Source organism: Mus pahari, chromosome 7 (genome assembly GCF_900095145.1).
Source record: "Mus pahari chromosome 7, PAHARI_EIJ_v1.1, whole genome shotgun sequence".
Classification (NCBI taxonomy): Eukaryota; Metazoa; Chordata; class Mammalia; order Rodentia; family Muridae; genus Mus; species Mus pahari.
The window spans coordinates 80,570,464-80,592,403 of record NC_034596.1 but is presented as its reverse complement, the minus strand read 5'-3'; the positions used below and the strand labels follow the sequence as shown (position 1 = coordinate 80,592,403).

Below are 21,940 nucleotides of genomic sequence, written 5' to 3'. Positions count from 1 at the left end.
CACACACACACAGACACAGATACAGATACTACTAACAACAACAATAGGAAGGGCACTCCAGACAGATGGAACAGTCTATACGTGTGCACACAGAAGACAAGAGAGTTGAGAACATTCAGCGTAAGGTGGTAAGGAGCGACCTGGAGACTTTCACAAGGAAGAGTTGGGAAGGTGACTATAAAAGTTAAGCCAGAGCACACATGATAGCACACATGCTTTAATCTTAGCACACAGGAGGCAGAGGCAGGCAGAGCTCTGTGAGTTTGGAGCTAATTTGGTTCTACATTGCAACCTCCAGGCTAGCCAAGGATACAGGGAGTGAGACATTGTCTTTTTTTTTTTTTTTTTTTTTAAGGGGAGAGCGCGAACGCAGTCCCCCACTACCACAAATTATGCAGTCGAGTTTCCCGCATTTGGGGAAATCGCAGGGGTCAGCACATCCGGAGTGCAATGGATAAGCCTCGCCCTGGGAAAACCACCTTCGTGATCATGGTATCTCCCCTGCCAGGTAAGTATGTGAGACATTGTCTTAAAGAAAAAAAAATTAACTCAGAGACTTAGGCTGCAGGGCTCAGAGTTCCATGTCTGAAGTCAGTGTGCTCAGGCCTGCTCCTGAGGAGAATGGAGTAATGAGGAGCTGAGGCAGGAGTATAATAAGTTTGAGGTTAGTCTGGGTTGTATAATAAGGGGGTGGGGGAGATAGGCACAGAGACAGAGAGACAGAGAGACAGAGGCACAGGACACAGAGAGACAGACACAGAGGCAGACAGACACAGAGACAGAGACAAAGACACAGAAAAGAGACACACAGAGACAAACAGACACAGACAAACTCAGAGAGACACTGATACTGACTAATTAATGGGCAGGGGTAGATGAAAGGCATTAAGTAGTCCACCAAGGTGAGCGGCCAACTCCCAGCCTGGAAGAAGGGAGAAAGGAGGGCACATGTGTCCAAATTCCACCCAAGTCCATTATTAATAAGCCACACAGTGATTCATCTGTACCTTCCCCATTCCTGGCTTCATTTCCCCATCCGGCCCCTGCGAGCCCTGCCTTTGATTCTGCTTCACTTCCCTTTCCTCCTCTTAGCGGCTCCCTGCACTAGAACTCTGCTGGGGCCCAGCTCCTTTCTGTCGTTTGGAGCTAATTGCCAGATCCCCCTGGCTTTCATTGTGGAAAGCTTCAGGTTATTCTCTCCACAAATCCCTCAGAAGCACTTAGGCCAGTGGGAGAGGAGGATCCACTCCTTTCAAAGGGCAGCTGAGAAATAAGGCAGCCGTCAAGTTACTACTTATGGGAACTCCATGGCCACGGACGCTGCCAGTGACGGGAACCAAATCAACAGCAGGAGCCCTGGCCCTGGGCCTCCCATTCTGGCAGCTCCCAAAGCCAAGATTTGAACCTGCCAAGTCTGCGTGCCCCTGGGCAATACCTTATGAGCCCTGTCATGTCACTCAGAGCATACCCATGGAGATTAAGAACGGGAAACTGAGAACGGTCGTCTCCTCACCCTGCTGGTTATGGGAAGCAGGACAGATGGGGAGAAGTTCCTTGAGCCCTATCACTCTAGCTTTGTGCTAATGACACAGTTTGAGAACACCCTAGTACTTTCAAGGGTATTCTAGTGAGATTCTGCTGTGTGTTCATCTATCAAAATGTATATATTTAAAAGGAAAAGATTTAATCTCAGAGGAAATCCAAAGACAATTCGTCTATAGGGCGTGATTGAATCAAGCAAGCGGGAATCTTTAAGAAGGTGAGCATATTCGCAGCAGTGTAAGGGATGTTTTGACCTATAAGGAAAAACTTTCCAGGCAAGATTATCCCCATTGGTGTGGGCAAGGCAGTCTTCTGTCACGGCAGCAGCAGCTGCTAATGTCAGATAAAAAAAAAAAAAAATCCTGTCATTCCAAAGCAGAACCGTTTGTGTATAATTCACGAGCCCCTTAGGTTCCTTTAAAATGAAAAGAGTTACCAAAATAGAAATTGTTATCACCATGCCAACAGCAGACCTACAACATCAGCTCACAAAACACTCTGTCCTAAAGCTCAAAGCCGGACCCTTACGTTTCTCCATCAGAAAGAGCTTTCTATTTCCTTCCAGAACAAGCCTCTTTCACTTACAATGCTCTTACAGGATAGTATAGTCAAGCTGGCAGGAACATACACACACACACACACACACACACACACACTCCTCCTCAGCACACACCTCTCTCCTCATTCCCCAAGAGCCGTGTGTGTGTGTGTGTGTGTGTGTGTGTGTGTGTGTCTGAGCTGATGACATATTATGACAGCATGCTTAAGAGTGAGACTCAGCCTCAAAGCAATGCAGGTCACGGCAATAGGCTTTATATAACCCAGAGCTGCAGAGAGACCCAAAATAGCATCTTCCCTGCTGCTCAGTTAGTCTCCTCCATCAGCCAGGGATAAAATTAGAGCAGGCGCTGACGTGCACCTGCGTGTGCAGAGGGACTCCAGGGAGACAGAACAGACTCAACACTCTGCCATCAGCCGCGCAGGCTGCCAGATTTTTTCAGACCCCAAATCTGTCACCAGACGGAGCCGTATGTGTATGTGTGTGCGTGTGGGTGTTCGTTGGTGTAAATGGATGCCATGTAGAGACCTGCTCTGAGGACAGCGTGTGAAAAGACTGGCCTGGGAGCTGATAGTGAGGGGCTTGGCTGTGCGGGACTGTGCAGAAGATGTTTTCAGGCTATTTGGAAGGAAGTTGGTTCCCGTACCGGTCTCAAGTTTGCCTTACAGTTTCTTTTCTCGGACCCACACACTTCTTTCTGAGCCACGGAGGGGGAAGGCTGGCCCATTTGAAACCTCTTTCTGCAAACAGATAAGCAAATGCAAAGCCTTACTGTGGTTTGCTTTGCTTTCAGATGAACCAAACACATGGAATCTGGAGGTTAAAAGACTGCCAAGAAGTCAAGGGGAGAGAGAAACGAGGATGGGAACGGAAGCTCTGCTGTTCTGTGAGCTTTGGGGCTTTGACCTTGTCTGGAAGCCATAAACACTGCTTGCAGGTGTGGTGGGCAGAAATATCCAGCTTTTTGCTCTGTGTGAGAGGAGGCAGGACAGAACCTTTTGACCAAAAAACTCTATATGAGGTTTGTTACTGCATCAATGAATACCAACCAGGTACCACCTCCAGGGAGGGACATGGCTGAACCCAGAGACCAGAAAAATAGTACGGGCTAGATGGGATGAGTCGATGGTTGTTTATTTGTTGCTGTTTTGCTCTTTCTTGACTGCTAGGGATTGAAACCCAGGCTTTGTACAAGCCAAGCACACTCCCAGTCTATAGACACTCAAAGTCTGCAATTACACATTCATTTGGGGGGACTTTCTGTCTTTGGGCCTCCTTTAAGCATATTTAACTGTTGTACATGATTTACTGATCTCTAACTAAAGCCATGATAAATTCTAGGTAAATGCTTGTGGAGCCCAAGAACAGATTAATATCAGCTTTCAGAATCAAAGCAATACACATATGATCAATATAATATATACTATAATAATATATACTATATTTTTAGGCATAGTCTCATTATGTATCTCTGGCTGGTTTAAACTTACTATATAAACCAGAATGGCCTGGAACTCAGAGCTATGCCTGCGTCTGATTCCTGAGTGCTGGGATTAAGGATGTGTTACCACCACATCTGGTTGTCATTTTTGATTTTCCAAGGTGGCAGACTTACTATAGAACATCAACCGATATCCACGACCCTCCTGACTCTGACTCTGCACTGCTGGGATTACAGGTGTGCACCACTCCATCTAGCTTAAACAGCTTTTTATAAGAATCCCCTCTAAGTTTTTCCTTAAAATTATTTAGTGTGTGTGTGTGTGTGTGTGTGTGTGTGTGTGTGTGTGTGTGTGTAGGTCAGAGGACAACTGTGGGAGTTGGCTCTGTTCTTTCATCATATGGGGTCTGAGAATTAAACTCAGATCATCAGGCTTGGTGGCAAGTGCCTGTGCACTGAGTCATGAGTTAGCCCACATCTCCCATTAATTAATAATTTTTAATTAGTAATTTAACAATAAAAATGACCTGATTAAGCTACATAATGACTTCCAGGCCATTCTGGCCTGGGATGTAGAATTAGACCCTGTATCCAAAGAGAGATCAGAAGGTGAGGAGGGAAACTGGGGAGGGAAAGTGAGAGGAAGAGAGGGAGAGGAGGGGATAGAAAAGGGGGCTGGGAGGAGAGAGATCTGACTCCCCCAATTCCTCACTTTTGGCAGTAACCAAACCTTATAGCTATTGAGACCCCTCACAGATACACTGCCCACCCCTCCCCTCTAGCTCTTGATTGTTACATAGATTGACAGGCATCTCTGGTTTCTTCGGGTCCTCTCTGATCTGCTGTGCCCTGGCTTCTCCACGCCTCCCCCAGACTGACTCAGTAGGCAAAGCTCTGCTCCCCTTTGTAAGGCAGGGTGTGATGTGAGCGAGCGTGGATACTCAGTAGACCAACAGAGCTGTGACGCCTGAGCTTAGCAGTCCTGCACTTGGGAGGAAGGAACTTCTCTCAGGAGCTGGGCCGTAGACAGGATAGAGAAATGGAGTGTGGGAAGTTTCAAGGTGGAACTCCTGCTGTTGGGCAGCTTCAGTCTTTCAGCCTAGCTTGTGTAGTCATCATGAATGGAGACCAAGAACTAACTGAGAAAGCAGGGGATTTGCCCACCCTTTCTGTGGCCCCTTGCTTCCCAGCCGGGCACCAGCCCCTCTCATATCCCCTTTGCTGCTGAATACATCATGTATCCTGCATCCTGTTCCTTTATCCACCTTTGCTCAAGAACAACCCTGGCTAATCAAAAAATCTTTTAAAAAATGTATTCTGTGATGCACAGTGAAATGTGACTTTCCCTGACGCCTGTCCTTCCCTCCCTGGTCCTAGGGGACAGGACACTCAGGAGGACCCCAAGATTTCCTGCCTCTGGTACGCATCACGTTTAATCTCTTTCCCTTGAGGATGGTTTGATAGCACATCTCACTCTGGATTGTGGCAAGGGAGCTTTGCTGGTATACAATGAAGGCCCTTACTCATGTGATTTGGGTTCATTGAAAGATTTTCTGGGTCTCAGCTAATCAGGTGAGGTAATGGGCCTCTTCCTGAAGTCAAAAAGAATTTCCTGGTGGTCTTGAGGAAGTCAGGTACCAGGCTGTGAGGGGACATGTAGAGGAGCCACAGGACAAGGACAAGGCATGTGTAGGTGCTAAGAATCGTCCCCACTGACACCGAGTAAAGCAAGACTCTAACCACATAAGGCAGTGTTAGGGAGGCTGAATCAGGAGGACCATGAAGTGGAAGGCAGCCTGAGTCTCGGGGTGAGATCCTGTCTCAGTAACCAAAACAAAAAGGAAAAAGCAAACAAAACATCACAGAAGCTAGGAGTGCTGGCGCATGCCTGTTCTCCTAGAATTGGGAGAATCAGACGTGATTGATGTTCATCATTATCCTTGGTTGTAGAGAGTTTGAGACCAGCCTAGGTTGTATGACACTCTGTCTTAGAAAGAAAGAAAGAAAGAAAAGCTAACTGAACAAATGAATGAATGAATGAAATCAGGGACTTAATGATTTATATGGAAGAAACTGAATTCTCCCAACTATCACAGGAGTCTGGAAGAGAGCCCCGGACTCCAGAGATGAATTCAGTCCACAGGCACTTAGTGAGAGCCTGAGCAGAGATGCCAATTAGGCTCAGGCTGGCCCCCTGGCCTGTGGAAACCAAGCGTGTTATTGTTCTCTTAAGGGGCTAAACTAGGCTACGTTGTTCTACAGTCATAGAAAAGTAAAGCCAGGCCCCACAATTACTCATCCTCTGGACCCCACATCTGCAGTAACCCTCCTTATTCTATATGGACTGCACACTTGGGGCCGGTCCTCTGGACTGCCCCCTCTTGCCCGGTACAGCCTCCTCTCCTCCGCCTCAGTCCTGATGAGAGTATCTGGAAACTAGTGAAGAGGAAGGAATGATGCTGAATTAATGTCACTTAAACCCAAAGTTTCTTTTATTCCTACCCACCGAGCATTAAGAAGAAGTAATCTTTTTTACTTGGCTGGGAGCAGGAGGCAGAACCTAGAATCAAACCCAGCTTCTTAGATGACTGAACTGCATCCCTAACTGGTCCAATTATTATGTGATACACTTCGCAGTAGCCCCTGAAACAAGACATTATTCATGGCTCTCCCCACCCCTCCAAGAGTGTTATGTGTATCACAGACTGGCCCTTGAGTCTTCAAGTCTCCTGCCTCAACCTCCTGAGTCTGGGGGATGATATGCCTGCATCAGCATGACTGACTTAGGCTCTATCTTACTTTTGTTTAATACAGCAGGGATAACAGATCACCCATGAGAACAGATTTAAGATTTAGTGTGATGGCGTTCATCCTTAATCAGTTGCAGTAGCTCGAAGTCTGGGCTTACATATCCAGGCCTGAACGCTTGACAAAATATTGGCTTGAACATGTCCCTGATGGTCAGGGAGCAGTCTCTCTGTCTCATGGGAGTGGTGTAGATTTCACTGTTGCTATGCTATTCCTGACAAAGGCCATTGCACTGGGTATTATGTGTGTCCTTGCTTTTCGTTGCTTAATGTGGTCACTGCCACTGTGTGGAATGCTAGACACAGGGAACAAGCCTCTGAGGTCTATTGGCCAGCCGCCCAGGCCATTTCTTCAGCGTATGTGTAAGTGTTCATTCATGCACATAGACACACATAGCTATGTCTTCTTTATTGGGTCTATTGGAACAGGAACTGAGTTTTTTATTCCTCTCTTTATACAAAAGTTTATGGAGTACAAGGTTCGAAACGGGCTCTAGGCAGGCTCAAGGCCCACGTTGCCTTTATTACCATTTTACACCTCTGGTCAGTCTTTTCTTTAGCGTAGAAAGAGGAGGAGGGACTAAGGCAGTAGCACAGTTAATAGAGTACTTGTCTAGCTGCACATGGTTCTGGGTTCAAACCGTAGCATTGTAAACATCTCAGCATGGTGACATATGTCTGTACGTTCAACATGAGAGGCAGGAAGTCAAGGTCATTCTCAGCTACGGAGTTCAAAGCTAGCCTGGGCTACATGACTCCAGACACAGAGAGAGGGGCAACTTCTTAGGGACCAGGGAATCTATGCCAAGGGCCCCAGGGCAGAGACAGAGAGGAAGTGAGAGACCTGGTAGACATCTATCTGGTATCTAATGTGGTCCCACCTTGTATATTCTGGCTGTCCATATTTTACTCTGAGTTTATTGAGTGTATAATGAGCATAATCATCTTACCTAGCTCCCGGGTTGTTTTAGGGATTATGGGAAATAATGCAAATAAGGCACATGATGCTAAGCTAGTGTGACAGAGAGCCCTTGGTATCCTTCAGATGTCACCGATTGTTTGGCCTGCACACAGGCTCAGATGGGGTCCTTCAGGGTCTCAGAAGCTGGCTGCCAAGGACTCATCTCCAGAGTTCCTGGCAGCCCGTCAAGTCTTGGGTCAATAGGTCTGACAGGCTCCTCAGTGTAAGCTGCCAGGTCACCTCACCCCATGCTGGGAGTGGCAAAGAAGATTGGCAAAAACCCCAGGAGAGAGTGAGAGGGCAGGTGTGAATACAACCGGAAGTCTAGCTTAGAAGCCAGCACCCACCCACGAGAACCACTTCTGAGGAATGCCTCACTGGGCCACCGACTTAACAGTGAGCCACCACCCACATCCAGCTCCCACCTCAGTGGGAGGGTTTGTGACAGTGTCCACCTGAAGGTCAGACGTGGAACTTCAGGTCACTAGCATGACAGATTTAATGGGTAGCCACACGCTCCCTGAGGCAGCAGCCACGATCTTCCCCAGTCAAATCCTAAGTCACTCAGTTACTGTAACCTTGGGCAATATTATTTGACCCCCCTGAGCCTCAGCTTTCTTCCCTTTTAAAGGAAAAGTTGAAAACACACCAAGAGTCTAACACAGTGCCTGGCCCACTCCATAAACTCAAGCTTCTCCCTCCACCCCTACTTCCCTCAGGTGTCTGGGCCACTCCTCCACTCCTTCCTTGTCTCCACACTGAAGACAGTTGACCAGGTTGCCTGGGGATGACGCCAATTCTTAATTATTTGATATTGCTACACATCTGGTCTTATCACCAGTTATTGACTATAAGACTGGCTGCTTTCTGCTCCACCTGGCTCCTTCCTGCCAGGTGGCTTCCCCTGACGCACTTGGACAATGGTGAAGGGTTGGGCCAAGTCACCCAATGGCATCAGGGTTGATGTGAAAGGGGTTTTTTTTTGTTGTTGTTTATTTTTTTCTTCTTTTCTTTCTTAGTATTCCAAGCTAAGGGGAAAGAATTACTGAAAATACATATATGTGCTCCTGCCCCTGTAACACGCCCCTGTAAGAGTTTGGCTCCTCAGGGCCTAGCTCTTCACTTCCTGTGAAAGCTCTGTCTGGTGTCCCCCACCCCATCACTCTGTGGTTCCTAGCACCCACCCTTTTATGGTTTTGTTCTGTGTTCTCTTTCTTCAGCCCATCCCCTGCATTCTGAGGTTCAGCTGTCTGCCACACACTCTCTGGGTGACCTTGACCACAATCATCTCCTATGGATTCCCAGTGGCACCTGTCTGGCTCAAACCCATGCTCTGCCTACAGATCTGCATATACAGCTGCCTCTAGAACATTTCTCTCTGGTGGTGGTGGCTCCCCTCCCACTCAAGCACGTAATATGCATTGAGTTAATTGTTGAGCATTAAAGTCGGGTCTACACTGACTCTTACATAAAGATTGCCTTGGCTGCTTCCCTACCAAGCCTTCTGACCTTTCTGAGGGATAGCTATGATCATGTCACTCCAGTGATCAGAAAAATCTTCAGTGGCTCCCTACTGTCTGTGGACTAAAGTCCAGACTCTTTGGGCTATCGTGGCATACCAAGGCTTGTCTTCTGTATCCCTCGAATCTATAACCACGAGTGCCTCTATATTTTGAGTCCCAGTAAATTTACCTATTATGCAAACCTGGAAATCTAACCTGGGATTCCCCCTTCTGATAATTCTAATCCCTTAGCGTCCCTTGTATCCCTTAGTATCCCCCTTATCTACCTGTGTCCCACCATAATGCAGGCTGTCATTTGCTTCCATAGGAAGACTGCACCTGCCTGAATGAACCTATCACTCACTCTCTTTGATACCCAGAAAGATGTAGACCTGATTAGGCTCATCCTCTTAGAACTGATCAACTGGTCACTCTATCTATCTATCTATCTATCTATCTATCTATCTATCTATCTATCTATCTATCTATCTATCTAATATTTTAAACAATCTTGTCCAGACTGGCTTAGAACTCACTATGTGATCCAAGTTGGTCTCAAGTTTATGATACCCCTGCCCCATCCTCCCAAGTGATAGGGTTACAGGTTTGTGCCACCGCACCCAGCCTTCAATAGACACAACCAAAGATAATGAATTGTTTACTAGGTCTAAAGTTATCGGCTAGGACAGTGAATGAGACAAAGAGAACGTATTTTATTAAGGTAGGAACTGAAAGAAAGACACCCTACCCTCAGGGAATAAAGGCCTCACGGTTATTCATTCAGCAACCTGGAGGGTCCCTTGCCATAGTGACAAAACAAAGCCGGATGAGCAAGCCCCTCACGGTCTGTCTGTAGCACTTCTCCTCCTCCCTTAGGCCTTCCTTCTCTGCATCTCCAGTTGCCTCGAGAAAGGCCAGAGTGCAGCTCAGTGGCCTACTGCTTGCCTGGTTTGTAGGATGTGTTAGGCTCAATTCCCGGAAGTGCAGGAAGACATACAGGCAAGAAGGAAGAAAGGAAAGAGGAAGAGTGGGAAGAAGGAAGAGCTCAATAAAGCCTCATATCACTTGGAAACCTTTTCAGACCCTTTCTGTATGCATGTGGATGCACATGGGAACCCCTTCTTTAAGGGCTTGATTCACCATATCGTCATTGTCACTCACTGTCTTAGTCCTCAGCAAGGTCCAAAGGGGCTGTTTCCTCCATACACCTAGTGTCGAATGCAAGGACTGCTACATGGTGCCTGATAGATGTTTCTGTTTGTTTGTTTTTGTTTTCTTGTTTTGTTTTGTTTTGTTTGATGGAGACAGGGTTTCTCTGTATAGCCCTGGCTGTCCTGGAACTCACTGTGTAGACCAGGCTGGCCTTGAACTCAGAAATCCGCCTGCCTCTGCCTCCTGAGTGCTGGGATTAAAGGCGTGCACCACCACTGCCCGGCCTGATAGATGTTGAGTGTTGGAGGACCCTCGTTGCCTCTCTAGTAGATATCTTTTGTCTGTGTTCTGAGTTGAACTATGCTGTACAGCTCTGATCATATCTCTTTGATGATCAGAATATCTCCAGTGGCTCCCCACTGTCTGTGGAGTAAAGTCCAGACTTCTACAGTATGGTAGCTGGCATTTGTCTCTGACCTTCCTACTTGGGCTTATTGCCCTCAGAGCGCCAGGGTTCCTCCTCCCACGCAGGCGCTGGCTACTTCCTCAATACCCGGACTTTCTCCTGCCGGATTATAGTCTGCCCTGTTACCCTTTCCACGAATGCCTAGCCCAACTGACTTTGCCTCTTGCAGTTTTCCTGACCTCCAAGGCATCTTGGGCCACTTCCCTGCATCCCTTCGTGAATCTAAACCTCCAAATCATTTCCTGTTTTGTTTTGTTTCAAAACACAGTTTCCCGGTGTAGCTCTGGCTGTCCTAGAATTCACTCTAGACCAGAGTGGCCTCGAAATCAGAGGCCTGCCTGTCTCTGCTGGGCTTAAAGGTGGGCATTATCACTACCCTGCTTAAACTTTCAAATCTTTAACAGGATTTTGATATCCTTGTGGGTCTGGCCTGCGCACAGGTTCAGCCTTTTTTGTGTTTCCTTCTTCCTTTTTGTTTCATGTTCTCTTTGTCTGAGAGCATGGGTCTCCTCTGGGACCCTCAGATGGGCAAGGGTGCTGTGCTGTGCTGTGCTTTGCTTTGCTTTGCTTCGAATGATGCTGAGCCCATTGTGCATGCTCTTCTCCCTGCCTGTCCCTGTCTACCCTTTGTACCATTTTCTTTTCTTTTCTTTTCTTTTCTTTTCTTTTCTTTTCTTTTCTTTTCTTTTCTTTTCTTTTCTTTTCTTCTTGGGGGGTGGGGGTTGAGACAGGGTTTCTCTGTGTAGCCCTGGCTGTCCTGAAACTTACTTTGTAGACNAGGCTGGCCTCAAATTCAGAAATCCGCCTGCCTCTGCCTCCCGAGTGCTGGGATCAAAGGCGTGTGCCACCACGCCTGGCTCGTACCATTTTCTTGAAGCACTCGCCCTGGGAGATCTCTTTTAGACACCTTCCTGCAACCTTCTGTTTATCCTTTCATTTAGCTTATGTCCCACGTCCCTCAGCTGGGCTGCATTCTGCCTGAAAGCAAGACTGGTGTTTCTTTTTACATCCCTGGTGCCCAGCACATGTATTTAGAGGCTCAATAAACACTTATACACCAATGGACTGTTCACAACAGTCTACAACAGCATAGGCAATTGGCCATTTTTTTAAAATAAAATAAAACAATTTTTATTATGGATATTTTAAAGACACAAAAAAGTCAGGAAAATAGTACAATAACATTCATGTTGTCCCATCTGTCATCAACATTTGGCCAGTCTTATTTGTCCTTCCTTCCTTCCTTCTTTTCTTTCTTTTCCCTCTTTTTTTTTTTTTTTTTTTTTTTTTTTACAGACAGGGCTGCACTTAGCTAAAGCAGGCTACAAATCTAATAAATGACTAAAGATAACCTTGAACTTTTGATTACCATGTCCCTGCCAACCCCAGTGAATACTGGAATTACAAACTTGAGAGTGTGCACCACCATGCTTGGTTTGTTTAGTGCTATGAACAAACCCAGGGCTTCACACTTATTACCAGTTGACCCTCGTCCCCAGCACACACCCTGCACTCTCTTTTTAAGTGATTTTAGAGCAGGTGTCAGTGGGGCTGATGTGTCTTGTTCATCCCCACAGCTTAGCATCTGGCTCTTGACAGATAATAAATGTTCATTGAATCAGTTAACTAGATGAAAATGTCATTCCTCACTCCAAAGTTTATTCAGTGAATACAGACCCAGGAGCACTGTTCTAGGCGCAGCGGGGAGCAAACTGTGGTGGAGACACAGGAGGTACGTGAACGAACAGTGGAATGTGAGAAGCGCCCATCTTGTAAGCACATGGATCATTATAAACAGTCAGACGCGACAGCCAGCAAGTGGATAAGCAGCCACTTGGCACAGGTCGTTTGGGAAAGCCCCTTTGAGAAACGACCTTTAAGCCAAACTTGAAATGCTGAGGAGCCAGCTACTCAAGGCCAAGTGAGAAAGTGGCCAGATGTAAGGAACAGCCACCTCTGACCCCTCATCAGCCTGCTCGTCAGAGAAGCAGAGAGAAGCCCACGCAGCACGACTGGAATTGAGCAACAGGGTAGGGTGTGTGTGTGTGTGTGTGTGTGTGTGTGTGTGTGCATGTGTGTGTGCATATGTGTGTGTATGAGTGTTCATGAGTGTGCAGCGAGGGCTGAGGAGGAGGCAGACCCACTTTCTGTAGGGCTTCCTCAGTCAAGGCAGGCACTTAGGGGTTGGTTGAAGGTTTCTTGAGGCTTTGAAATAAGCACATGATATAATCTGTTAAGAAGACCGTTCCGGTTGTGGTGTGGGGGAAGAAACCAGAAGGCCATGGGAAGTCCAACCAAGAGGCAACTGCAGTCATCCAGAGGATGGTAATAGACGTGCTGGAGGAAACGTGCAGGTCCTGCTGATGATGAGTGCGCATTGTGACAGCGAGGAAAAGGGTTGAAGAGGGGTCCTGAGGAGGAAACCTCCTCTTGTAGAGTCAAAGAGGCCCTGGGATGGAAAGAGGCCCTTGGGAAGTGCCTGCTACTGCCCAGCAGTGCCAAGAGACACACACTGGGTGGAATCAGCTGAGCCAACATGCTTTTACTTCACAGACTTTGGCCCCGATCTACTAAATGTGAAGCTCAGATGTGGCATATAAGGGACAGACAGCTTCTGACACAGAGTTGACGCGGGATGAACGGGATGAACCTGAGTCCTTATTCACCGCTCCACCCTGGAACACAGCCCTTTGTCATCAGCCACTGCCTGAGGCTGTGTATCCAGGCACCATGTGGACTTTCCATCCCTGACAGGGTCACAGGCCCCAGTGAGAACCTGCTTCCCACCATGACAAGGTGACTTCTGTAATCCCTGCCCCGAGAAGCTGGAGGAGTCCTGAAAAGCTCAAGGGTAGCCTGAGCTACAGAATAAGCCTCGAGTTAGTCCAGGCTAGAGTAAGACCCTGTCTCAGGAAGAAGAGAGAGTATGACAGAGCACCAAGCTGTACTTGATCCGCCGGCACTCGGAGGACTCTTGTGCTTGTGATAAATACGAATCCCATCTACGTAGGTATCCATTCGCAGTCAGAATGATGTGGTAGGGGACTGAGGGGATGTCTCAGTAGGCAAGGTGACTGTCACGCAATCTTGAAGACCTAAGATCAAATTCTCCGAATCTATTTAAAATCTGGGAAAATGTCTGTATTCCCAGAACTTCTATGGGGAGGTAGAGACCGGAGAGCTCCCAGGTGATCAAAGCCTCGCCAGTCTGGCATATGCTGTGGAAAAACAACGAAGACTCAAGGATGGAGCATGAGGGCTGATGCCCACAGTTGTCCCTTCACCTAGACAACCAACTGTAGCACACACACACACACACACACACATAAATAACAACAACAACAGCAACAACAAGGCAGATCATATCAAGAAGCTTTTTATTTTGTAAATAGTGAAGCGATAAATAAATACAAAAATAATGTCATTATTAACTTAAAATGGTGCCAAGGAAAATGTTTTTAAGTAAAAGGTAAGCCAGCTAGGCCCCATGACAGCATGCAGAAAATTAGTCCAGAGCCCAACTCTTTGTGTTGATTTGTCACGGAAGTCACTCCTGGCTTTTTTTTTTTCATTGTTGTTTGTTTGTTGTTTGTTTTGTTTTTGAAACAAGAGTCTTGTAAATAGCCCAGGCTAGCCTCAAACCTAGCAATCCTCCTGCCTCAGCTTCCTGAGTGCTGGAATTACAGCTAAGTGTCAGCACACCTGGCTCTAATTTACATATCTATTGTATGTCTGTTCATCTGTTGTCTGTCCATTTGTCCATTTGTCTGTCTGTCTGTCTGGCCATCTGGCCGTCTGTCTGTCTCTATTCTGGATTGCTCACTTACTTCAGGCGCTGCTTCAGCTTCCAGGCACATGCCACCACGTCAGTTTCTAACCTGCTCTTAAGCTGTTATGGCGTCCCTGTTCACTGGACCGTACTCTCAGGCACTGTCTTCCTCCAGTCTACTATTTGATGTAACAGCTTACCTGCATTGCCAGGGCACCAAGCCACATGTTTCCCAACATGCCCCTTGCAGGAAGACATGCCCTGGTGCCCATCCTAGGCACACGCACCACACATCCTCAATCCCAAAATAAACGGGCAGAGCATTTCCTCTTCCTAATGGGGAAGCAGAAGCTGGCGCTGAGCAGAGGGAAGGGTGAGCCCTGTCTAGACCATCATCCCAGGGGGAATTCTGTGCACACAGTTCCCCATGGAAATCCCCAGGGCCTGCAGCGGCTCTGCTGACTCAGGCTGCTGTCTCTAACGTCTCCAAGCCCAGCCTGGTCTCTCTGTGCACCCAGTCCCCATCCATCTGGGAACAGGATACCTTCTAAAAGGGTTTTCTCGGATAAGATGTGGATGCTCTGTCTCCTTGGACTGTCAGGGCCAGCCTTGGGTCCTGCACTGAGCTTGTCCTTTTCTCCTGTTTCTGGGGACAGCTGCAGGCTGGGGCATGACTTGTGAGGACTAAAGGATGAGATGATGATGATGATGATGATGATGATGATGATGATGATGATGAGAGTGGGCTTCTGGCCAGTTTCTATGTAAAAGAACCAACCACAGTCAGTTTGCCTCCCACCACGTATTTGGCTATGGCTGCTAACATTTGGGGTAGTCACAATGCGAGGTGGGCATGTGCATGCTGTCATTATCAGATATGAAGAGCGCCGGATACCCCACAATGAATACGCCACAGAAAGCAAAGCCACCCCATCTCTGCTGTCACTTGTTGGGTTAACTGGGTCAAATGTTAGTGCTGCTGAGGCTGGGTGAGCCCAGCCCAAGGTGTGCCCTGCTGTGTGCTTGCTAAGGAAAGTCGCTCCAGAGAATGCAGACTCAGACACAACTGAACGAGAGGATCCACAGGAAGATGAAACGCTGTGTTTCTGAGCTACTGGCTCTCACCAAACACCTACTATAACCAAGCAGGGAGAGCACACCTGCAATCCTAGCACTCCTGAAGACGAGGCAGAGAGAGCAAGAGTTTGAGGTTAAGAGCGGCTGGAGCAATGGCTCAGCAGTAAAAAGCTCTGGTCTTGTAGAGGACTCAAGTTCAATACCCAGCCCAGGGCAGCTCACAACTGTCACTCCAGTTCCAAGGAAGCCAGTTCCCTTTTCTGGCCTCCAAGGGCACCAAGCAGGTATGTGGTACGCTTACATGCATGCAAAGAAATCACTCATGCACATAAAACAAGATAAATAACAACTGAAAAATTTTAAAGAGTTCAGAGGTCAGCCCGTACCACATAACCATGAAATCTCAAAAATAAAAATAAAAATAGAACCAAATAAATTAGGGGGTGGGCGTAGGGCCCAGCAAGATGGATCAGCAGGTAAAGGGGCTTGTCACCAAGCCTGACATCTCGAGTTTGATCCCCAGGTTCCACATTAGTAGAAGGAGAGAGCTGACTCCTGCAAACTGTCCTCTGATCTTCGCACGCACTTGGCACAAGTCTACCTTCTCACAGGCATGTACACAAAAGTCAGTCTAAAAGCTTTTAAAAGAAGAATTCAAGGAAAGTTAAATGATAGGGCAAACTTTCTGGATTTTGTCTGTCCGTTCTGGCCTGATCCTGAGTGTTCAGTGAATAGAAACACTGTCCTGTCAGGATTCCAGCAAATGAGGCAAAACTGTGGAGTGTGGACTTTGTGTGTTGGTCCTGTGATGGTCAGGACCTGGTGCACCTGAGAGTGGATCAGTCAATGCAGTCATTCCTGCTTGTGGGAGCCTGGCTCCAAACCTGCCACAGATAGTAAACTCCAAGGACATTCAAGTTCCTTATAGAAACGGGGTAACACTTTTCAGATAACTCACACACATCCTTTATTAATTCAAATTGTATTTATTATTATCAATGCGTGTGTTATGGGGTGTGTGCACACATGTGTGTATGTGTAAGTATGTGTATTTTGAGACAGGGTCTTACTCTGTAGTTCAGGCTGACCTGGATGGAACCCACTATGTAATCCCAGCTGGTTTCAAGTTCATGGAGATTCTCCTGCTCCAGCCTCCTAAGAGTTGGGATTATAAGTATAAACTGCCATTCCCTGGGGGCAGGAGAGATGGCTCAGTGGTTAAGAGCACTGACTGCTCTTCTAGAGGTCCTGAGTTCAAATCCCAGCAACCATATGGTGGCTCACAATAATCTGTAATGGGATCCAATGCCCTCTTCTGGTGTGTGTCTGAAGACCATTACAGTGTATTCACATACACAAAATAAATAAAAATCTTAAAAACAAAAAACATACCACTTTCAGTTCAGGCCTTCAAAGTCTTAGTTCTTCTGGAGTCCCTCAAGAAACGTGGCTTCTTTGGGCAGCCAACGATGGCTTAGGGGGTGAAGGCAGCTTCCACCATGCCTGACTCTGGTCTCCACACACAGCATGCACACACACAATAAACAAATGATAAGTAAGTGAATAAATAAATAAACCTTTGTCTTTTATTCTAGGGAGGAATGCTCTCTTGTACATGACATAGGTAGGCTATGCAGGAATATGGCCTTGGTTAATATCTTTGTTTGGAAAGTAAATATGGTTTAAAGATATTAGGTGTCAGGTTGGCAAGGAGTGGACTTATGATGGTAAATCTTAGTTGCCAACTTGACTGGATTGGGAGACACTTAATGGTCAGATGGATGCCTGTGGTTGAAGCCTCATCAGTGAGAATTTGAGTTTACTGTATCAGCAGTGGTAACATGGCCCAGATTTCCCCTAACACTTTTTCTTAAAATCCTGGGAAGTTATTGGATTTTTAAAAATAAACCAGGAACAATAATAATAATTTTATTAATAATAATGTGACATAGCATATTAATAATAATGTGGTATAGCCAAGGATGATGTTGAACTTGTGGTCCTCCTGCCTCTACCCGCTGAGTGCTGGAATTACAACTATGTGATGCCAGGTTCTTGCAGTATTGGCAGTAGCATCCCTAGGGCTTTGTGTTTCTAGGGTGCACTGTATTATCTAAGTTACAGTCCAAACCCCTTATGGGGCTTTCATAAGCCTACAGTAGGGTTCAGCAATCTGTCCCTTTTCTTTCGACTCTTTTGCCAAGATCTGATTTGATTCAGTAAGTACTAAGTACTCACTGAATCACTTCCACGTGCCTAGCTGACAGGTGGCTGCTGAAGACACAGTGTGTGACGCTAATTTGGGACAACTCCAGGGTTCTGTGGCCGAGGGCTCAAAAAGACGAAGTTGCTGCTAGTGGAAGAAGGCGGTGAACGAGTGAACAGGAGCTGAACTGCAAGACGGTGACTCAGGAGTGAGTCCACAGCCGACCTTCAGGGCGTCCTTGGGGAAATGCTCCTGAGCTTGTTGGAGCTTGAGGGTTGGAGCTCAGGCAAGAACTCAAGGACTGACTGAAGACATCGGCTATGTCAAGGGGAATCCACCAAGACAGGCAGAAAAGAGAACAGAGGTCCCAGGACTGGACTGTGAAGAGTAATTCAGAACTGAGAGGAGGAGGGAGAGGAGGAGGAGGAAGAAGAGAACGGTGAGGAAGAGGGAGAGGAGGAGGAGGAAGAAGAGAAGGGTGAGGAGGAGGGAAAGGAGGAGGAGGAAGAGGGAGAGGAGGAGGAAGAAGAGGAGTGGGAGGAGGCAGTAAAAGACAAGAAAGAACGATTAAAAGGCTAGAAGTGAAGCTTATTGGTAGAGCATGTGCCTAGCATGGGATAAATGGACAAGACAGGTAAGGCAAGGCCCTGAGTTCAATCCCCAGCATCATCAAGAAAGAAGGAGAGAGAGAGAGAGAGAGAGAGAGAGAGAGAGAGAGAGAGAGAGAGAAAACAGTTTTAGAAACAGTAAGAAAGCTAAGAGAGTTACAATATAGTTCATGGAGGAGAGGTTTTTGTTTTGTCTTAATACTGACTGGTTGGTTGGTTAAAATTTTTATTATATTTATTTGCTTATGTGGTGAGGGGGAATATTAAGAGGTTAGAGAACAACTTTCCAAAGTCAATTCTCTCCTTCCACATGTAGGTCCCAGGAATTAAATTCAAGATCCCAGGCTTGGGAGCAAGCACCCTTACCAGCTGAGCCATCTCACTGGCCCGTGAGTCCCTGATTTTTCTGACAGGGGTCTCACTATGTAGCACAGACTGGCCTTAAACCTTGATTTGCTTTTTGGGTTTGTTGTTGTTGCTTTGTTTTGTTTTATTTGTTTGTTTGTTTGTTTGTTTTAGAAGTCTCATAGAGCCAAAGTGAGACTTGAACTCCTGACACTACTGCCCCCACCTCCCAAGTGTGGGATTGCAGGCACACTCCGCTGTACCAGATGATGTTGCTGTTGTTGTTGTCACTAATGATGATGATGATGATGATGATGATGACGACGACGACGACGATGACAATGACTTGGTACTGAGAACCAAACCCAGGGCCTTTAACATGATAGGCAGGAGCTCTAAGCGAGCTGTGTCCCTAGTCATTATTTTTTCAGGAACAGTCAAAAGATGTCAAAGCGTCATAGTGTGAACACTAAGAAAAGGACCTCTTGATGTAGGGTAACCAGTCATGATAAGTTGCCCAAGGATGTCCAACTTGTAGCTCTTGTGACGCTTATTCTTGGTTGTCAACTTGACTATATTTGGAATTAACTAAAACCCAAGCAACTAAGTACACCTGTGAGAGTTTTCTTAATTAAACCATTTGAAGTGGGGAGACCAATCAATCCTAAATCTGATCTTTTGAGGCGGGAAGATACGCCTGAAATCTGGGCCACATCTCCCGGTGGCAGCCTACAGAAAGGCACGGGCAGAGGAAGTTGTTGTTCTTTTCCTGCTTGGGCCTGCTCTCTCTGGCAAGTCCATTCCTTCACTGGCATTAGAGCCCACTTCTTTGGGATTCTGGTGTATACTGAGGACCAGCTGAGACATCCAGCTTCATGGACTGAACAACTACTGTAATATTGTGATTCTTGGACTTTCCGTTGGTGGACAGCCATTGTTGTACTAGCTGGACCACAACCTATGAGCCAGTCTAATGATTCCCATATCTATCTGTCTCTGTCTATCTGTCTGTCTGTCTATCTATCTATCTAAACTAAACAGACAGACAAACAGACAGATTCATTCTATCTGTTCTGTTCCTCTTGAGAACCCTGACTAATACAGCTCTGAAAACTCCACGTCCCAGGAATGGCTCATTCCTGGGCAAAAAGGATGATGGGGACACACAGCCTTATAGCTAGATAATAGGCAACCTCAAAGACACTACCTTTAAGTGACTCAGACTAGGCCTCTGCCACATCCTCTGGGCATGTCTGTGGCCCAGACACAGGCCAAGGTCAATAAACTCAGCTAGTTGGATCCAGTCTTTGAAAAGCTTTGATTGTTGTTGTTGGTGGTGGTTTTTTTTTTTTTTTTTTGAGGTTTTTGGCCTGGAAGCATTTCCTATCATAAAATTCAGTTAGTCAGGTCATGTTTGGTTCAGGCACTGTTTCTCCAAATTGCTTTTATTGGAGACCCAGCTGTGAAGGGAGAATTTCTAAATGGATGAACCCGATAGCAATATCAAGGAAAATCAGCTTGCTCCATCAAAGCTGGAAAGCCAGTTTGGAAGATGCTGCAATGGTGTAGGGACCACACGGATGATCTATGATAACTTCTAGGACTGGGACCTCTTCTGAAGATGTTAGCCAGCATCACAAAGTCCCTCCTGTTCTGTCTTGCAGTTTACAAATGGGGGGTAACCAAACAGTTTTCATTTTTCTTTTCTAATCGTGCTTCAGACTTTGCCAACTTCTTCTAAGTTAAGACCCAAAGCTGGCAGTTTGTGGGTCAGTTTAGCCTACAGATGTGTTTTAGTTGGCTTACCAGGTGTTTGAGGGAATGTTTAATTTGCTGCCAGCCCTTAACATGCAAGGGATTTCACATAAAAATTTGAATTTCCTGCTTTTCTTGAATAAGGAGGTGGGGTGGATCTGAGGCCTTCAGGAGGTGTGATGACTTGGTAGTAGTCAGTGAGTGCTAGGATGGGGCTGCTCTGTGATGCTTCATCCCTACCTGGCTGTTTTCCTTCCCTTTACCTAAGAGACCCAGCCTAAAGACTCCACAGAAAATGAGCTTCCAAAATACCTCAGCAATTAGTTCTGAACCACTTGTCTTGACCTGTTTCCAGCTCTGTATCCCGACACGTTCCCAAACCTTGCAGGTTCTGACGTCATGACTGATTTCCTGTCTGAGGATCAGACTCATCCCCTCCCCTGGCCGGATGCCTGGCATGGTTCCTTCAGTAACCTGTGTTTCCTGCCAACCCCACCCCTGCCCCTCTAGACCAGAGGACTCACCCAGTTCCTTGCTGCTGGCGGCTGTACAAACCAAACCACAGGCATCTCGCTTCCTTGGCCTTCTACATCTGCCCTTGGTCTTCCCTCACAGGCATCTCGCTTCCTTTGCCCTCTACATCTGCCCTTGGTCTTTCCTCTCCCTGCTTCTTCTGAACTTGACCTGGTTGCTGACTTTCCAACTCTCTCTGCATCTCCATCTTTGACATCATCGCTTGGATTTGACCACAAAGTTCAGCTCTTCTTGTCTTAAACCATGGCCTCTCCCAAAATGCACCTTAAGTTTGGCTTGTGCCTCTTACTTAGAAAACATCAGACTATTAAGGTGACTCTAGGCCATTGAGATGTATCAAATAGAGCAATGCTGGCTTCCATAACGAAGGAACCCTACACATTTCAACATCTTAAGCAAATAAGAGTCAAAATGTTGAGCTGTCTTAGCCTGAAAATATATTAGTTCATTTTCTCATTGTTATGACAGAGTGCAGGGGACTGAGTCAAGAAAGAGGGTTTATGTGGCTAGACCTGGAGGCAAGACCAGAGGCATAATGGCAAATTCTGGAAAGGGACAATGGCTACTTCAGTTTATGGCAGAAAAGCAAGAGGGCATACAGACACTTGCAAGAGTGAAAAACAATAGGAGCTGGCTTGGCTTCCAACAACCTGATTTTATAAAAAAAAAAATTCCTCTGTGTGTGTGTGTGTGTGTGTGTGTGTGTGTGTGTGTGTGTGTGTGGTGTATATGACGATACCGTGAATCACAGGACTCAGGAGGCAGGCAGATCTCTGTGAGTTCAAGGACAGCCTGATCTATAAAACCAGTTCTTTGACAGCCAGGACTACACAGAGAAACCCTNTGTGTGTGTGTGTGTGTGTGTGTGTGTGTGTGTGTGTGTGTGTGGTGTATATGACCATACCTTTAATCCCAGGACTCAGGAGGCAGGCAGATCTCTGTGAGTTCAAGGACAGCCTGATCTATAAAACCAGTTCTTTGACAGCCAGGACTACACAGAGAAACCCTGTCTCAACAAGAACAAAACAAAACAAAACATTAATTTCTCTAACAATCTAATCACTTCTTAGAAACCCCACCTCCAACTCCAGTATGAAAGCAATAAAAAATGTCAAAATGCTAAGATTACAGGAGAAGACCACTGCCTCTCCCAGCTCTCTCCACGTAACTTTTACAAGGTACAAACCTTATCAAAAGCAAAACAGGAGGCTGAACC

General features: G+C 46.6%; 1 non-coding gene across 1 annotated transcript; it reads right to left on the bottom strand.

The window, feature by feature from the left end:
* Positions 1-352: 352 nt before the first annotated feature.
* Positions 353-516, bottom strand: LOC115064426. Its single transcript, XR_003844277.1, has one exon. It is a non-coding gene; the product is annotated as a U1 spliceosomal RNA (small nuclear RNA).
* Between the last annotated feature and the right edge of the window lie 21,424 nt (positions 517-21,940).